This window comes from Lucilia sericata, unplaced genomic scaffold, assembly GCF_015586225.1.
Source record: "Lucilia sericata isolate MDLA Ls3-8-SP2 unplaced genomic scaffold, ASM1558622v1 Contig000270F_arrow, whole genome shotgun sequence".
Lineage (NCBI taxonomy): Eukaryota > Metazoa > Arthropoda > Insecta > Diptera > Calliphoridae > Lucilia > Lucilia sericata.
The window spans coordinates 330,151-350,832 of NW_023994295.1; the positions used below are offsets into that span (position 1 = coordinate 330,151).

The following is a 20,682-nucleotide window of genomic DNA, read 5'->3' on the forward strand; positions in this document are numbered from 1 at the left end:
CTTTATTTTGAAAACGGAGATCATTCTGTAATCTTTTACTTTTTTCTTGAAAAAATTTACTTTCTGGAATGATTTTTTATTAATGAATATTAGCAGTTTTCTAGTCACACTTTGGTAACCCTTAAAAATCTCATTGATTGTTGATCGAGAGCGCGAACGGAGAAGAAATTGAATGTAACTAAAAGAGAGTTAGTTAAACGATAAAGTAGAAACAATAAAACAACAACAAAGACTACACAAACAATTTACAAACAAATATACAGCGATTAACTTTGTGTGTTTTTTTCTTTATTTTTTTTTCTTTCTGTTTCTGTTATTTTTATTATTCTTTTTTTTTTTTTGCCCCATCAGAAGATTTTAGTTCAGTACAAAACGACTCTTTAAACAAACACATCGCTTTAGTACACGGGTCTACTAAAAACAAAGTGCTTTCTGAGGTGTGGAATTTTTTTGAATGTGCAATAAAAAAATCAAAAAAGAATTGAAATAAATACTATGCAAATCGAAAAGACAATAATTAATTAAATAGTTTTATTTTTTTTGTGTTAAAGAATCAACAGTTTTTTAAAAACGAAAGAAATAATCAAAGTTCAATATTGAAAGCAAAAAAAAAAAAAAGAAAATTAAAGTGAATAAAACGAAGAAGTGAAAAAACAAGCATTTTAATAAGCTCATTTTGCGAGAGTAAAGTTAAAAAGAGAGCTTTTATTAAAGGAATTTGTGAATTTAAAAAAAGTAATAATTTAATTAAAACAACGAAAAGAAATATTAAATAAATAAAGCCCTTAAATTTTCCACCCGGTAAAATAATCATAAAAAACAACAACACCAAAAAAAGTGTTTATTAAAAAATAAAAATAAAACAAAAAAAAAAATATAAATAATATTCTTTATTTGAGGGAAATTTCAACTAATTTGAAACGAAAACAATAGATAAAGAAGAGCCCTCCTCGGAAATCTTCGTGGATTAAATACGCTGCGCGTATCTTATCATTCGTCAGTCAATGAGTTAGTTAGTCCGTCAGTCAGTCATTCATTCAATCAGTCAGTCAGTGTGTCTGTCAAGTTTTTCAATCTGTATTTTTGAGTATTTTTTCTTGTTTATATTGTTGTTGTGTGTTGTTTTTGTTTTTTGGCTTTTCTACTCATTATTTTGTTTGCTGTGTTCAGCTCTCAGTGGTTGATCGGTGGGCCATTTGGCTCATTGATTTCCCGTTTCTGGTGACTGCTTCTTACTCCCTCCTCTTTCCCAACTTCTCCACAGCTTACTTCCATTGCCATAGGCAAACCAACCACATGTATATGTAATTGTAAAATTACAACAAATTTTATATACGAAAAGCTATAAATAAACAATTGAGAAATTATAGTTAAGACTGACCAATCACCAATCACTACACTAGTAACTTTCAGCAATATTAGACTAGAGTTTAGACTAAGACTAGACTAAAGAATAGTTCATAGACTAGACTAAAGACTAGTTCATAGACTACGTACTAGACTATAGGCTAGACTATAGACTAGACTAGACTATAGACTAGACTAGACTATGGACTAGACTATAGACTAAACTATAGACTAGACTATAGACTAGACTATAGACTAGACTATAGACTAGACTACAGACTAGACTATAGACTAGACTATAGACTAGACTATAGACTAGACTATAGACTAGACTATAGACTAGACTATAGACTAGACTATAGACTAGACTATAGACTAGACTATAGACTAGACTATAGACTAGACTATAGACTAGACTATAGACTAGACTATAGACTAGACTATAGACTAGACTATAGACTAGACTATAGACTAGACTATAGACTAGACTATAGACTAGACTATAGACTAGACTATAGACTAGACTATAGACTAGACTATAGACTAGACTATAGACTAGACTATAGACTAGACTATAGACTAGACTATAGACTATAGACTAGACTATAGACTAGACTATAGACTAGACTATAGACTAGACTATAGACTAGACTATAGACTACACTATAGACTACACTATAGACTACACTATAGACTACACTATAGACTACACTATAGACTACACTATAGACTACACAATAGACTATAGACTAGACTATAGACTGGACTATATACTAGACTATAGACTAGACTATAGACTAGACTATAGACTAGACTATAGACTAGACTATAGACTAGACTATAGACTAGATTATAGACTAGACTATAGACTAAACTATAGACTAGACTATAGACCAGACTGTAGACTAGACTATAGAATAGACTATAGACTCGACTATAGACTAATGACTCGACTATAGACTAGACTATAGACTAGACTATAGACTAGACTATAGACTAGACTATAGACTAGACTATAGACTAGACTATAGACTAGACTATAGACTAGACTATAGACTAGACTATAGACTAGACTATAGACTAGACTATAGACTAGACTATAGACTAGACTATAGACTAGACTATAGACTAGACTATAGACTAGACTATAGACTAGACTATAGACTAGACTATAGACTAGACTATAGACTAGACTATAGACTAGACTATAGACTAGACTATAGACTAGACTATAGACTAGACTATAGACTAGACTATAGATTAGACTATAGACTAGACTAGACTAGACTATAGACTAGACTATAGACTAGACTATAGACTAGACTATAGACTAGACTATGAACTACACTATAGACTAGACTATGGACTAGACTATAGACTAGACTATAGGCTAGACTATAGAGTAGACTATGGACTAGACTATAGACTAGACTATAGACTAGACTATAGACTAGACTATAGACTACACTATAGACTACACTATAGACTACACTATAGACTACACTATAGACTACACTATAGACTACACTATAGACTACACAATAGACTATAGACTAGACTATAGACTGGACTATATACTAGACTATAGACTGGACTATATACTAGACTATAGACTAGACTATAGACTAGACTATAGACTAGACTATAGACTAGACTATAGACTAGATTATAGACTAGACTATAGACTAAACTATAGACTAGACTATAGACCAGACTATAGACTAGACTATAGACTAGACTATAGACTAACTATAGACTAGACTATAGACTAGACTATAGACTAGACTATAGACTAGACTATAGACTAGACTATAGACTAGACTATAGACTAGACTATAGACTAGACTATAGACTAGACTATAGAGTAGACTATAGACTAGACTATAGACTAGACTATAGACTAGACTATAGACTAGACTATAGACTAGACTATAGACTAGACTATAGACTAGACTATAGACTAGACTATAGATTAGACTATAGACTAGACTGTAGACTAGACTATGGACTAGACTGTAGACTAGACTGTGAACTAGGCTATAGACTAGACTCTAAACTAGCAATTTACAATTTAGAAAGTTACAGGGATGGACATCATTAAATAGTTTCTGCTAGCGATCATTACTATTCGGCTGTTACTAACATGAGCCTAAACTAATAATACCATTTCCCCTATTATAGTAGTGTAGTGGAGGGGGGTATAAATTAAAATTAACAAAACAAACACACAACAATCATAAATAATACAAATGAATTAAAAAAAAAGCTGCGATAGTTTTTATTAATACGCAAAAAGTACAAAAACAGAACAAACAACACAATTAACAACAAAAACAACAACAAAACTATTATTGGCTTATTAATTATTTATTATTACACAAACGACAACTTGAAGCTTGAACTCCCTTCCTCATTTGTCATTAAAATCTAAAAGAATACAGCTGTCTTTTTAATTTAACTCCTCGTTTTTAAACAACTCCCTTCTGTTTCTTTCTTTCTTAAACAAGTGCTTAAAACTAATAATAATTTCAAAAAGATCTTTAAATTTAAACAAGAATCTGCAATGGAACTTGTACTTGAGACTAGTGCAGACAGTGTCGTCCAACTATAAATTTTTTGAATGCAAAATACTAAACGATTGTACAATAACAACAACTACAAAATACCATTATTATTACATACATACATACTTACTTAGTATAAAATATACACACATATATCTCTGTATTTCTTGGGTGTTGTGTTCTTCTTGTTATTGTGAAGCTTATTAAGTGGAATCTTTATTTTATTAAATATAATTTTTTCTTCCGCCTGCATTCTGAAAAAAAGGAAAATCTATAAAAAACAAAGACTGTGCATTTCCTGTGTCATTTAAACTTCTTTTTGTGCTACTACTACCGCTAACTTTTAAAAACAATTTGAAATTGCTATAAAAGTGCTACTCTACTGCTGCTGATCTTTATGTGATCGTTTGCTTCGATCGATCTTCCATCAAATATTTTTTATTACAATTCATATAACAAACAGTGTGTTTAAATATAAAAAAATAATATGTTGTTGTAAAAAGAATCTATTATAACAATATTCTTGAAAACAACTTTCAGCTTTGTAGTATTTTTTGTTTCCCCTGCTGCTACTGCCACCTGCTGTAGTCATCTCACCATCCTTCTTCAACCTAAAAAAACACAAATCAACTTGTAATAATTGTCATCTTAAAACTAGCAAAAATGTAAGTTTTTCATTATAAAAATGTATTTTCTAGATTGTATTTTTTTTTGTATTTTGTTCCTCAACCTGTTGCCAAAAATCTATTAAAAACAGACCCATAAATGTAACCAAAAAAATTTTTCTGCATGATTTGTTTTTTTCTTTCTAGCTTTTTTTTTGGTTTTTATTCATTGCATGTCATTAAATCTCTCAAGTTAATTTTTTTGCGAATTTTTTTTGTTTTTTATTTTTCTCTGGCAGGGTTGCCAAGTGCACATTTTATGTTTGGTGATAGTTGTAATTAATGGATTTTTTTTATTCGGAATTCCTTTAAGGAAATATTAACTTAAGAAATAATCTAAAGACTAGCCTATGACTAGACTAAAGACTAGATAATAGGCTAGGGTATAGACTAGGGAATAGACTAGACTATAGACTAGGGATTAGGCTAGACAATAGACTAGACTATAGACTAGACTAGATTATAGACTAGACTATAGACTAGATTAGACTATAGACTAGACTAGATTATAGACTAGACTATAGACTAGACTAGATTATAGACTAGACTATAGACTAGATTATAGACTAGACTATAGACTAGACTATAGACTAGACTATAGACTAGACTATAGACTAGACTATAGACTAGACTATAGACTAGACTATAGACTAGACTATAGACTAGACTATAGACTAGACTATAGACTAGACTATAGACTAGACTATAGACTAGACTATAGACTAGACTATAGACTAGACTATAGACTAGACTATAGACTAGACTATAGACTAGACTATAGACTAGACTATAGACTAGACTATAGACTAGACTATAGACTAGACTATAGACTAGACTATAGACTAGACTATAGACTAGACTATAGACTAGACTATAGACTAGACTATAGACTAGACTATAGACTATAGACTAGACTGTAGACTAGACTATAGACTAGAGATAGACTAGACTATAGACTAGACTATAGACTAGACTATAGACTAGACTATAGACTAGACTATAGACTAGACTATAGACTAGACTATAGACTAGACTATAGACTAGACTATAGACTAGACTATAGACTAGACTATAGACTAGACTATAGACTAGACTATAGACTAGACTATAGACTAGACTATAGACTAGACTATAGACTAGACTATAGACTAGACTATAGACTAGACTATAGACTAGACTATAGACTAGACTATAGACTAGACTATAGACTAGACTATAGACTAGACTATAGACTAGACTATAGACTAGACTATAGACTAGACTATAGACTAGACTATAGACTAGACTATAGACTAGACTATAGACTAGACTATAGACTAGACTATAGACTAGACTATAGACTAGACTATAGACTAGACTATAGACTAGACTATAGACTAGACTATAGACTAGACTATAGACTAGACTATAGACCGACTATAGGATAGACTATAGACTAGACTATACTGACTAGACTATAGACTAGACTATAGACTAGACTATAGACTAGACTATAGACTAGACTATAGATTAGACTATTAGACTAGGACTATAGACTAGAAGCACTAGAAAGTAATGAAAACTTACTTTAACTAAGGCTTAATTACTATCATAAACAGTATTTTCTTAATATCTCTACTATGGCAACTCTTGGCAATCATCATTTATAGAGTATCTCACTCTCTTCCATATTATTTTATTTTAGTATTTCAAAGTGTTTTAGTGTTTTATTTTTACCTTATGTTTGCTTTATTTTCACACAACCACTTGTTTCTATTTTTAGTTCAGTTTATTTTACATTAATTTTGTTTTATTGTTATTTATGCCCTTTTCAGCTCTCTGCTAATAATGATAATAAAAATTAACATTTCATTTTTAACTCTATTCTTATCGAAAGATACCAACCAGCTTTAAATGAGTATTTAGTTATGATGTTGTGAGAACATGTGCCCTGTTCTGTACCCAGTGTAGATAACTTGTTAACATTTTTTCTTTAAAAGTCACTAAAACATTGAGAAAACGTTTAAAATGCTATTTAGTATGTGAATTTTGTAAAGTATTTGAACTTTAACATTTAAACGTCTTTATTTTTATTTTTTTTTTGCAAAAATATTAAACGTAATTTATAAATATTAAATGAATTAAGTGTTAAATTATTAAACAATTAAATTTATGAAAGTGATTTGTGGAATAATTTATTATATTAAACCAAAAAAAGATTAGATTTTAAAAAATTTCAGGTTTTTATAAATTTCTAAATAGATTTTGTTAAAAGTCAACGAGCTATAATAGAAATGTTAAAGAAAACTAAATAACAGTCAGCTTGCTCCCTCGCATTCTAAATTTAACTTTACTTTCTATGTAGTCTATAGTCTAATTTATAGTCTAGTCTTTAGTCGAGTTTATGGTCTATTCTATAGTCTAGTCTTTAGTCTAGTTTATGGTCTATTCTATAGTGTAGTCTATAGTTTAGTCTAGTCAATAGTCTAGTCTATAGTCTAGTCTATATTCTAGTCTATTTATAGTCTATAGTCTAGTCTATAGTCTAGTCTATAGTCTAGTCTATAGTATAGTCTATAGTCTAGTCTATAGTCTAGTCTATAGTCTAGTCTATAGTCTAGTCTATAGTCTAGTCTATAGTCTAGTCTATAGTCTAGTCTATAGTCTAGTCTATAGTCTAGTCTATAGTCAGTCTATAGTCTAGTCTATAGTCTAGTCTATAGTCTAGTCTATAGTCTAGTCTATAGTCTAGTCTATAGTCTAGTCTATAGTCTAGTCTATAGTCTAGTCTATAGTCTAGTCTATAGTCTAGTCTATAGTCTAGTCTATAGTCTAGTCTATAGTCTAGTCTATAGTCTAGTCTATAGTCTAGTCTATAGTCTAGTCTAGTCTAGTCTATAGTCTAGTCTATAGTCTAGTCTATAGTCTAGTCTATAGTCTAGTCTATAGTCTAGTCTATAGTCTAGTCTATAGTCTAGTCTATAGTCTAGTCTATAGTCTAGTCTATAGTCTAGTCTATAGTCTAGTCTATAGTCTAGTCTATAGTCTAGTCTATAGTCTAGTCTATAGTCTAGTCTATAGTCTAGTCTATAGTCTAGTCTATAGTCTAGTCTATAGTCTAGTCTATAGTCTAGTCTATAGTCTAGTCTATAGTCTAGTCTATAGTCTAGTCTATAGTCTAGTCTATAGTCTAGTCTATAGTCTAGTCTATAGTCTAGTCTATAGTCTAGTCTATAGTCTAGTCTATAGTCTAGTCTATAGTCTAGTCTATAGTCTAGTCTATAGTCTAGTCTAGTCTATAGTCTAGTCTATAGTCTAGTCTATAGTCTAGTCTATAGTCTATAGTCCAGTCTATAGTCTAGTTTTATAGTCTATTCTATAGTCTAGTCTATAGTCTAGTCTATAGTCTAGTCAATAGTAGTCTATAGTCTAGTCTATAGTCTAGTCTATAGTCTAGTCTATAGTCTAGTCTATAGTCTAGTCTATAGTCTAGTCTATAGTCTAGTCTATAGTCTAGTCTATAGTCTAGTCTATAGTCTAGTCTATAGTCTAGTCTATAGTCTAGTCTATAGTCTAGTCTATAGTCTAGTCTATAGTCTAGTCTATAGTCTAGTCATAGTCTAGTCTATAGTCTAGTCTTAGTCTAGTCTATAGTCTAGTCTATAGTCTAGTCTATAGTCTAGTCTATAGTCTAGTCTATAGTCTAGTCTATAGTCTAGTCTATAGTCTAGTCTATAGTCTAGTCTATAGTCTAGTCTATAGTCTAGTCTATAGTCTAGTCTATAGTCCAGTATATAGTCTAGTCTATAGTCTAGTCTATAGTCTAGTCTATAGTCTAGTCTATAGTCTAGTCTATAGTCTAGTCTATAGTCTGGTCTATAGTTTCGTCCATAGTCTAGTCTATAGTCTAGTCTATAGTCTAGTCTATATTCTAGTCTATAGTCTAGTCTATAGTCTAGTCTATAGTCTAGTCTATAGTCTAATCTATAGTCTAGTCTATAGTATAGTCTATAGTCTAGTCTATAGTCTAGTCTATAGTCTAATCTATAGTCTAGTCTATAGTCTAGTATATAGCTTAGTCTATAGTCTAGTCTATAGGCAAGTCTATAGTCTAGTCTATAGTCTAACCTACAGTTTAATCAAATCAAAAATGTGTGTTAATTTTTTTTCTACCCCTCTGGCAACACAGCTGATCGTACACTTTTCTCAAAGAGCATAAAATAAGGTTTTGATTTGTTTATTTATTTTTTCAAAAATCTCTTGCTGACGCATATTTGTCCAAAAGCCAAATTGTACATAAATAAAGACGTGTTTTTGTTTTGTCGGTGTGCTCTGCTGCTCCTAAAAAAAATGACAACAAACTACAAAATTACGATCAATTTTATGAAATGATCCCATTTTATTTAAAGAAATTCTAAGAAAATCTTTATGAACTACTTAAGTACAACACACACATACACGTTTAATTATTTCAAAATTTGAAAATATTTTGTACTTAAAATTTGCCAAACGTTTAGCAGAATCAAGCAAGTACTAAAAATGTTTAATAATAAAAACTATTTTTATTTTAATTTATTTCTGAAATGTTTAAAACAATCGAGTTGCCTTGTTTTTTTTTTTTTTTTTTTTTTTTTTTTTGTTTATATTAGACTAAAAGTGTTAAAGTGAAAAATTCGCGAAAATTGTTCAGCTTTATTTGAATTTCAATGAAAAATTATTGAATTTTTCACATCATTATCTCTTAGAAATAAACTTAAAGCTTTTTATTACGATCTTAATAAAAAAATTTGAATTATCGAATATGACCTTCAATTATAAAGCTCTAACGTTTTACAACCGAATAGGTCAAAGGTCAGATTTTATTAAATTTCATTTCTCGAATACGATCTTTAATTACAAATCTCTAACGAAAGGTCAAAGGCCAGTTTGATTCAAAACTTTTGACACTTAGAGATAAACTGGAAGGAAGCTTTCAGTAATGATCCTGGTGAAATATCGAATATGATCTTATGATCTGGAGGCAACCTTAACATAACATAAACCATAAAACTTCTTCTAATTGAACAATAAACAAAAACTGTACGTCAATTTATCTTACTCACTGTACGTACAAGTAAATAAAACGAAATTTTAGTGATTTTGATTTTAATGTAAATTGAGAAAATAAATAGTAGTTAAGTTTTTATATGTTAATAAAAAGCTTCTTTTGTAAATTTATTGTTTATTTTTAGCTTCATTAAGAAAGATAAATAAATATAAATAAATATGTATTTTAAAAACAATAAAGCCAGTGAAATTATTGCCAAGTTAAGCTGAGCCAAGATCAAGATCAAGACAATAAATTCATTTGCACATCAACAAATGTTGACTTTTAAACAATGATAATTTCAGTTTTTTATATATAAAACATTGCATTCAGCTATTTAATTAATACATATAGTACATATCTACTTGCTTAAAATATAATACTCCCCAGCTTATAAAATATCATATAAACATATACAAATAGTTAAAAGTTTATTTAAATGCACCTCTAATATTTAATATTTTCATTCTATTTCTTGCCAAGTAAAACGAATAAAATTAACATATCATACAAATGTTTAAAAATAAAACAATAAAACCCCAACACCTCGTCTCCATCACCTATTGATCCTCATGATCACCTCATTTGTTGTTTGGTTTTCTTTTCTACGTTTGACCAGTTGTTTGATTGATTCAATGTTTGGCCCTTCTCGGTGTGTGTATTGAAAATTTCAAAAAAAAAAAGAAAGAAAGAAAAACACAACGTAATTTATACAAAAATGTGCTTTTTTGTACACATTCTTTGAAATTCTTCCATCCATCCATCCATTCATGATGCATTCTCACACACATGCAAACGTTACGTTTCTTTCTTCTTCCGTCTTTCTGAAGTATTTAAATGACTTTGTTGCTTATTTTTATAGTTTTGTTTACTATACTCGCTTTGGATAGGATCAGTGTTGCCATAAAATATTTCTATTATGAATTACACAAAGTATTTGATAACATCCTTATAGTTGGCTTTTCTCTTTAATAATGATAGATCGAGGATTATCCATTGGGTAAGGTCATAGGACACACAATCGAAAAATTTACCGGAGTAAAAATATACATACATATCTACGGTGTCAGACATTAAGTCAGACGATTTTGCAAGCAGGTTGCATTCTTTTTGATCGCACGAATATAGTTAGTTAGTTAGTTAATTAGTTAGATAGATAGATAGATAGATAGATAGATAGATAGATAGATAGATAGATAGATAGATAGATAGATAGATAGATAGATAGATAGATAGATATAGATAGATAGATAGATAGATAGATAGATAGATAGATAGATAGATAGATAGATAGATAGCTAGATAGATAGCTAGATAGATAGATAGATAGATAGATAGATAGATAGATAGATAGATAGATAGCTAGATAGATAGATAGATAGATAGATAGATAGATAGATAGATAGATAGATAGATAGATAGATAGATAGATAGATAGATAGATATGATAGATAGATTAGTTAGTAGTTAGTTAGTTAGTTAGTTAGTTAGTTAGTAGTTAGTTAGTTAGTAGTAGTAGTTACTTACTTACTTACTACTTAGTAGTTAGTTAGTTAGTTAGTAGTTAGTTAGTTAGTAGTTAGTTAGTTAGTTAGTTAGTTAGTTAGTTAGTTAGTTAGTTAGTTAGTTAGTAGTTAGTTAGTTAGTTAGTTAGTTAGTTAGTTAGTTAAGTTAGTTAGTTAGTTAGTTAGTTAGTTAGTAGTAGTTAGGTAGTTAGTTAGTTAGTAGTTAGTAGTTAGTTAGTTAGTTAGTTAGTTGTAGTTAGTTAGTTAGTTAGTTAGTAGTTAGTTAGTTAGTTAGTTAGTTAGTTAGTTAGTTAGTTAGTTAGTTAGTTAGTTAGTTAGTTAGTTAGTTAGTTAGTTAGTTAGTTAGTTAGTTAGTTAGTTAGTTTAGTTAGTTAGTTAGTTAGTTAGTTAGTTAGTTAGTTAGTTAGTTAGTTAGTTAGTAGTTAGTTAGTTAGTTAGTTAGTTAGTTAGTTAGTTAGTTAGTTAGTTAGTTAGTTAGTTAGTTAGTTAGTTAGTTAGTTAGTTAGTTAGTTAGTTAGTTAGTTAGTTAGTAGTTAGTTAGTTAGTTAGTTAGTTAGTTAGTTAGTTAGTTAGTTAGTTAGTTAGTTAGTTAGTTAGTTAGTTAGTTAGTTAGTTAGTTAGTTAGTTAGTAGTTAGTTAGTTAGTTAGTTAGTTAGTTAGTTAGTTAGTTAGTTAGTTAGTTAGTTAGTTAGTTAGTTAGTTAGTTAGTTAGTTAGTTAGTTAGTTAGTAGTTAGTTAGTTAGTTAGTTAGTTAGTTAGTTAGTTAGTTAGTAGTTAGTTAGTTAGTTAGTTAGTTAGTTAGTTAGTTAGTTAGTTAGTTAGTTAGTTAGTTAGTTAGTTAGTTAGTTAGTTAGTTAGTTAGTTAGTTAGTTAGTTAGTTAGTAGTTAGTTAGTTAGTTAGTTAGTTAGTAGTTAGTTAGTTAGTTAGTAGTTAGTTAGTTAGTTAGTTAGTTAGTTAGTTAGTTAGTTAGTTAGTTAGTTAGTTAGTTAGTTAGTTAGTTAGTTAGTTAGTAGTTAGTTAGTTAGTTAGTTAGTTAGTTAGTTAGTTAGTTAGTTAGTTAGTTAGTTAGTTAGTTAGTTAGTTAGTTAGTTAGTTAGTTAGTTAGTTAGTTAGTTAGTTAGTTAGTTAGTTAGTTAGTTAGTTAGTTAGTTAGTTAGTTAGTTAGTTAGTTAGTTTAGTTAGTAGTTAGTTAGTTAGTTAGTTAGTTAGTTAGTTAGTTAGTTAGTTAGTTAGTTAGTTAGTAGTTAGTTAGTTAGTTAGTTAGTTAGTAGTTAGTTAGTTAGTTAGTTAGTTAGTTAGTTAGTTAGTTAGTTAGTTAGTTAGTTAGTTAGTTAGTTAGTTAGTTAGTTAGTTAGTTAGTTAGTTAGTTAGTTAGTTAGTTAGTTAGTTAGTTAGTTAGTTAGTTAGTTAGTTAGTTAGTTAGTTAGTTAGTTAGTAGTTAGTTAGTTAGTTAGTTAGTTAGTTAGTTAGTTAGTTAGTTAGTTAGTTAGTTAGTTAGTTAGTTAGTTAGTTAGTTAGTTAGTTAGTTAGTTAGTTAGTTAGTTAGTTAGTTAGTTAGTTAGTTAGTTAGTTAGTTAGTTAGTTAGTTAGTTAGTAGTTAGTTAGTTAGTTAGTTAGTTAGTTAGTTAGTTAGTTAGTTAGTTAGTTAGTTAGTTAGTTAGTTAGTTAGTAGTTAGTTAGTTAGTTAGTTAGTTAGTTAGTAGTTAGTTAGTTAGTTAGTAGTTAGTTAGTTAGTTAGTTAGTTAGTTAGTTTAGTAGTTAGTTAGTTAGTTAGTTGTTCTTTTTAGTTTAGTTAGTTAGTAGTAGTTAGTTAGTTAGTTGGTTAGTTAGTTAGTTAGTTAGTTAGTTAGTTAGTTAGTTAGGTTAGTTAGTTAGTTAGTTAGTTAGTTAGTTAGTTAGTTAGTTAGTTAGTTAGTTAGTTAGTTGTTAGTTAGTTGTTAGTTAGTAGTTAGTGTTAGTTAGTTAGTTAGTTAGTTAGTTAGTTAGTTAGTTAGTTAGTTAGTTAGTTAGTAGTTAGTTAGTAGTTAGTTAGTTAGTTAGTTAGTTAGTAGTTAGTTAGTTAGTTAGTTAGTTAGTTAATGATATGGCAACATTTTCACACCAAGAAAAAAATCCATATGTTTGGAAACCATTCAAAGAGAGGGAGAGAAACAAGTGTCTGAAGCATCTCTCATGGAATTTGAAACTAAAGAAAAACAGTTTGCCTTGCATTTACGATCAAATAACTCCTCATTCAACAAGTGCCCCTGTAAATTTGCAATTTCTTGCATGATCAACTTCTAAATATGTATTTGCATATAAACACATGAAACTCATGCAAGTCATGTTTGAAATTAACGGAATTAACATGTACTCGTACCCTAGTATTAAATTCGATTTGTGACAATTGTTATTAAACTAATTTTACAAAATTTATTTCCTATTTGTTAAACAAAATACTGGAATGTCATCCCCAATAACTTAAACGCATTCCGCATTTTGTTTTTTGTTTTAACAAATAGTTCATTTTCATTTGATTGCAATCTTTTAGAGAGAGAGAGTGAGTGAGTATGCATTATTCATTCATTACTTATGTATGTTTGTGTTTTGTGAATTATATTTTCAAATAATTGAACATTTTTAAAATACTCTTTGCAATTCTCTTAACTTTTTTAAAGAGAACTGACAGGGAACAAATAAATAAATTTTGAAAAAGTACTTTATTGTAACAAAAAAGTACTAAATATTTTTATGCATTTTAGTTAGTTTCGGGTGATAATAAATATATTAGTTCAACTGCGGAAAAGTATTCAATGTAATTTTAGATCGAATTATGAAAGATTTCAATATTATCAGTTTAAGGCCCATATTTTCTAAATCCGGTTATCGTTTAACCGATAGATATTCTGGTACTTTTGTACATCAATTTGATACTTAAAAAACTTTAAAAATTTCATCACTGGTGTTTGTGTTGTATGCAAATCACGAAATTTGGCAGTCGACAAATTTAAAGAGGAAATTAAAAGATCTGTATTATCGACATTTGAAGGAAAAACACTTATATGTAATGTAGTGTAACAAAAATAACCAAAAACATACAACATCACGCCTGGAATTACTGAATATTATTTTTTAAAATTATTCACAATGTTTAGTTTAAACAAAAAATTTCTAATATTTTAAAAATATTCATTCATAACGATCATTTCCATGAAGTTTTCGTTTGTTATTGATTTTTTTTTTTAATTACGACAATCTTGTAAAAAAATGCAAATCAAATTTTTAATAATCGTTGAAACAACAAACGTATACTTAACATTTATCTCTTCATAATTTATACATAACTTATATGCAACTGTATACATGTTATATGTATTGTATTTCATAAAAGTATTTCTCTTATAATTAATTTGCAAAGTAAATGTAATGATTTTCGGTGATAAAATTGTCCGTTTGTCATTTGTCCGTTTTAGAGTTGAAAACTTTTTTTCAAAGTATTGAAAACAGCTCCAACAGTACATGCTGCTAATGGAAGTTTTGAATTTTAAAATAACAGAAACAAAAAGAGTATATTTTTTTAAGCTTTAGTCGAGTCTACCCTATGGACAAGACTATAGACTAGACTAAAGACTAGACTAAAGACCAGACCAAAGACTAGACTAAAGACTAGACTAAAGACTAGACTAAAGACTAAAATAAAGACTAGACTATAGACTAGTCTATAGACTAGACTAGACTATAGACTAGACTATAGACTAGTCTATAGACTAGACTATAGACTAGACTATAGACTAGACTATAGACTAGACTATAGACTAGACTATAGACTAGACTATAGACTAGACTATAGACTAGACTATAGACTAGACTATAGACTGAACTATAGACTAGACTATAGACTAGACTGTAGACTAGACTATAAGACTGGACTATAGACTAGACTACAGACTAGACTATAGACTAGATTATAGACTAGACTAGACTATAGACTTGACTATAGACTAGACTATAGACTAGACTATAGACTAGACTATAGACTAGACTATAGACTAGACTATAGACTAGACTATAGACTAGACTATAGACTAGACTATAGACTAGACTATAGACTAGACTATAGACTAGACTATAGACTAGACTATAGACTAGACTATAGACTAGACTATAGACTAGACTATAGACTAGACTATAGACTAGACTATAGACTAGACTATAGACTAGACTATAGACTAGACTATAGACTAGACTATAGACTAGACTATAGACTAGACTATAGACTAGACTATAGACTAGTCTATAGACTAGACTATAGACTAGACTATAGACTAGACTATAGACTAGACTATAGACTAGACTATAGACCAGACTATAGACTAGACTATAGACTAGACTATAGACTAGACTATAGAATAGACTAGACTATAGACTAGACTATAGACTAGACTATATACTAGACTATAGACTAGACTATAGACTAGACTATAGACTAGACTATAGACTAGACTATAGACTAGACTATAGACTAGTCTATAGTCTAGTCTATAGTCTAGTCTATAGTCTATAGTCTAGTCTATAGACTAGACTATAGACTAGACTATAGACTAGACTATAGACTAGACTATAGACTATACTATAGACTAGACTATAGACTAGACTATAGACTAGACTATAGACTAGACCATAGACTAAATAATAGACGATAGACTAGACTATAGACTAGACTATAGACTAGACTATAGATAGACTATAGACCAGACCATACACTAGACTATAGACTAGACTATAGACTAGACTATAGACTAGACTATAGACTAGACTATAGACTAGACTATAGACTAGACTATGGACTAGACTATAGACTAGACTAGATTATAGACTAGACTATAGACTAGACTATAGACTAGACTATAGACTAGACTATAGGCTAGACTATAGACTAGACTATAGACTAGACTATAGACTAGACTATAGACTAGACTATAGACTAGACTATAGACTAGACTATAGACTAGACTATAGATTAGACTATAGACTAGACTATAGACTAGACTATAGACTAGACTAAAGACTAGACTAAATACTAGACTATAGACTAGACTATAGACTAGACTATAGACTAGACTATAGACTAGACTAAAGACTAGACTATAGACTAGACTATAGACTAGACTATAGACTAGACTATAGACTAGGACTATAGACTGACTTAGACTAGACTATAGACTAGACTATAGACTAGACTATAGACTAGACTATAGACTAGACTATAGACTAGACTATAGACTAGACTATAGACTAGACTATAGACTAGACTATAGACTAGACTATAGACTAGACTATAGACTAGACTATAGACTAGACTATAGACTAGACTATAGACTAGACTATAGACTAGACTATAGACTAGACTATAGACTAGACTATAGACTAGACTATAGACTAGACTATAGGACTAGACTATAGACTAGACTATAGACTAGACTATAGACTAGACTATAGACTAGACTATAGACTAGACTATAGACTAGACTATAGACTAGACTATAGACTAGACTATAGACTAGACTATAGACTAGACTATAGACTAGACTATAGACTAGACTATAGACTAGACTATAGACCTAGAACTATAGACTAGACTATAGACTAGACTATAGACTAGACTATAGACTAGACTATAGACTAGACTATAGACTAGACTATAGACTAGACTATAGACTAGACTATAGACTAGACTATAGACTAGACTATAGACTAGACTATAGACTAGACTATAGACTAGACTATAGACTAGACTATAGACTAGACTATAGACTAGACTATAGACTAGACTATAGACTAGACTATAGACTAGACTATAGACTAGACTATAGACTAGACTATAGACTAGACTATAGACTAGACTAGACTAGACTAGAGACTAGACTATAGACTAGACTATAGACTAGACTATACTAGACTATAGACTAGGCCTAGACTATAGACTAGACTATAAACTAGACTATAAACTATACTATAAACTAGACCATAGACTAGACTATTATAGACTAGACCTTAGACTAGACTATAGACTAGACTATAGACTAGACTATAGACTAGACTATAGACTAGACTATAGACTGGACTATAGACTAGACTATAGACTAGACTATAGACTAGACTATAGACTAGACTATAGACTAGACTATAGACTAGACTATAGACTAGACTATAGACTAGACTATATACTAGACTATTGACTAGACTATAGACTAGACTATAAACTAGACTATAAACTATACTATAAACTAGACCATAGACTAGACTATTATAGACTAGACCTTAGACTAGACTATAGACTAGACTATAGACTACACTATAGACTAGTCTAGTCAATGCAAGGAATGGGACTTGAGAAGTTGAAGCTATTTTTAATGATCACTGATCAGTACCAATTTGGAAACAATCTAATCTATTATACACATAATTTTTACACCTAAGGGTGGAAAATGTTCGTTAAAATTCAAACTTCCAAATTGATGAATTATAACGAATTCTAATAAAAAATTTCGCACATATTCTCGCACGATCAATGAAGTTTTTTAATAACAAAATGTTCGTTACATTACTTCCTTGCTATTGCAATGAAAAACTAACTACTACACGTATGTTTATTGCATGAAAAACGAAACTCAATTACTGTTACAATAGCAATTACTGCTCAATACGATCGGGTAAATATATGATAGCTATATGTATGAGTAGAAATGTGTGAGAGTTTTTTTTTTGTTTTTTGTTTAAAGCAAACACTTCATTTGCACTGTTCGTATACAATAACAACACGATAACTTCGTTTTGCTGTTTTCAATTTTTTCACTGATTGGCTCTCTGTCAATATGGGAAAAAACAGTATAGATTTAGCCCTCTTCAGGAACACATCGTAAGAATTAATATATTATGCGAAACAGAATTCAGAATAAAGTAAAATAAAATAAATAATAAACAAAAAATATCATAAAAAAAGTAAAGAAAATAACGCCGCCTTCAAATCACTTGAAAATAGTGTAACAGTAATAAAAATAAACGTTACGTGATATATTCAAATATTTACGGAAGTTTTTGTTAAACATTTTTTTTTCCAATTTTTTGTTAAGCGTTTTGTAACAACGGAAAACTGAACAAAAAAATCTCGGTGATCGCGTGTTTGCAAACTAATTTTAAAATCTAGCTAAAGAATATAGAGAAAATTAATTTTTGTTTAGTGGCAACATAAATAAAGTTCTAAATTAAACAAATTGTTATAAAGAACATAAAAAATACATTAAATTATTTAAACAAATAAAGTCCTGTGCTAAACTATTAACAAAAGCTCTTGCTGCTAAGGTATTAATTTGCAAAGAAAAATTTTTAAAATAAACAAACTGAAAGAAAGACGGACGCAGGAACAGACAGACAGACAGAGGAAAGAACCTATAATGATAAAGTTTTTAACAACAATTTATGATTAAATAATATTAAGTGCGGTTGTTATTTATTATTAATTTTAGCAATTTGCTATTGCGATTTAAAGTGGTTATTAAAAACTGTCACTTAAATGCATTTTCAAATAAAAAATTTATAATTTTGATAAAAATGTTTTACTGACAAGAACCTTAAACAATAGTTAAGCTTTCCTTAACGCCAGTATAATTATAATTAATAATAAATAAAATTAAATTAACAACAAATAAATAAGTTAAATAATAAAAAAAAATTGATCATGTGACCCATACATACACACACCACAAAAGTGTGATCATGTCAGTTACCCCCAGTCCTTTTGCTAAATGGTATTTAAATTTTCAAAAAAAAAAATCTACATGTAGTTTAATTAAATATTGTTATTTGTTTTCTGTCCAAGATGACAATCACTACAGAGAACACAAATCGTTAGAAAATTGTCTGACAAATCAAACAAAAACAAAAAAATTCTTACTGATTCATTAATTTGTTCTGGGTTGAGTTAATTTGTTTTGATTACTTATCGATCATTGTTTTATGACTTATGTGTGTGTTGTATTTGCTTGATTTGTTTGTGTTTTTATATATGAGTTTGTTTATGTGTTAACAGATACTAATATAATCCATATAAACTTAATTTTTTTCCCTCTCTTCCAATTGTTACACGTGCAAAATTTAAACAAGAAAAAAGAAAAACCATCTAGTATCTCTTTAACAAAAATAATATGGATTTGATATTAAGATTCTAAATATTTTAGCTGTTAATCATGCTTCGATTTGAAAATGCCACAGCCCTTTTGACTTTTTCAGTTACGTCAATAGAAAAAATACCTAATAACTCTTATCAGTAAAGTTCTAAATATCGATTAATCATTTGTGATCATTTTAAACAAGAGTGATCTACCTTAAATACAAAGATTGTAAATGATTTATACAAAAGGCAGATTCCTTAACGGTTTAAGAGATCTATCAAAAATGACAAGATCATATGATGAGTAAGATCATCATTTAACTCCAACTCTTTGATAGTGTGATGTAAAAAAGTAATTTCTCAAACGATTTTAAAAATCTTTATAACAAAAAAAATCTTTCAAACTAAAATTGTAATAAAAAGTGATCATTTTCAATGAGAGTGATCTACCAAGAATACAAAGATCGTTAATGATTTATACAAGACGCATAAGATACTTAGCAGATTCCTTAACCTTTTAAACAATATAACGGAGTAAGTGATCTACCAAAGACGTGAAGATCGCATAACTCCTAAATGATGTGTAAGATCATCATTTAAATGAGAGTGATCTACAAAGAATACAAATATCGTTAATGATTTATACAAGATATTTAACAGATTCCTTAACTTTTTAATCAACATAACGGGAGTAAGTGAACATCAAAACGGGCGTAAGTGATCTACCAAAGACATGAAGATCGCATAACCCTTATTGATGCGTAAGATCATTATTTAACTCCAACTCTTTGATAGTGTGGGGTAAAAAAAGTAATTCCTCAAAAGATTTCATAAATCTTCATACCCAAAAAAATCGTTCAAACTAAAACTGTAATAAAAAGTGATCATTTTAAACGAGAGTGATCTACCAAAAATACAAAGATCGTTAATAATTTATACAAGAGGCATAAGATACTTAGCAGATTCCTTAACTTTTTAATCAACATAACGGGAGTAAGTGAACATCATAACATAATGAAGATCGCATAACCGCTAAATGATGCGTAAGATCATCATTTAACTCCAACTCTTTGATAGTGTGGGGTAAAAAAGTAATTCCTCAAAAGATCTCTTAAATCTTCATACCCAAAAAAATCGTTCAAACTAAAACTGTAATAAAAAGTGATCATTTTAAATGAGAGTGATCTACCAAGAATACAAAGATCGTTAATGATTTATACAAGAGGCATAAGATATTTAGCAGATTCCTTCTCTTTTTAATCAACATAACGCGAGCAAGTGATCATCACAGCGGGCGTAAGTGATCTACCAAAGACATGAAGATCGCATAATCCCTAAATGATGTGTAAGATCATCATTTAACTC

General features: G+C 29.3%; 1 protein-coding gene across 1 annotated transcript in view; it reads left to right on the forward strand.

Moving 5' to 3' along the window:
- Positions 1–351: 351 nt before the first annotated feature.
- The window catches only part of LOC119603018 (cGMP-dependent protein kinase, isozyme 2 forms cD4/T1/T3A/T3B), a 99,383-nt gene continuing 79,052 nt past the window's right edge, over positions 352–20,682 (forward strand). Inside the window, 2 exon segments of the mRNA XM_037954872.1 lie at positions 352–437; positions 4,177–4,576. The gene's annotated coding sequence lies outside the window, so the exon portion shown is untranslated.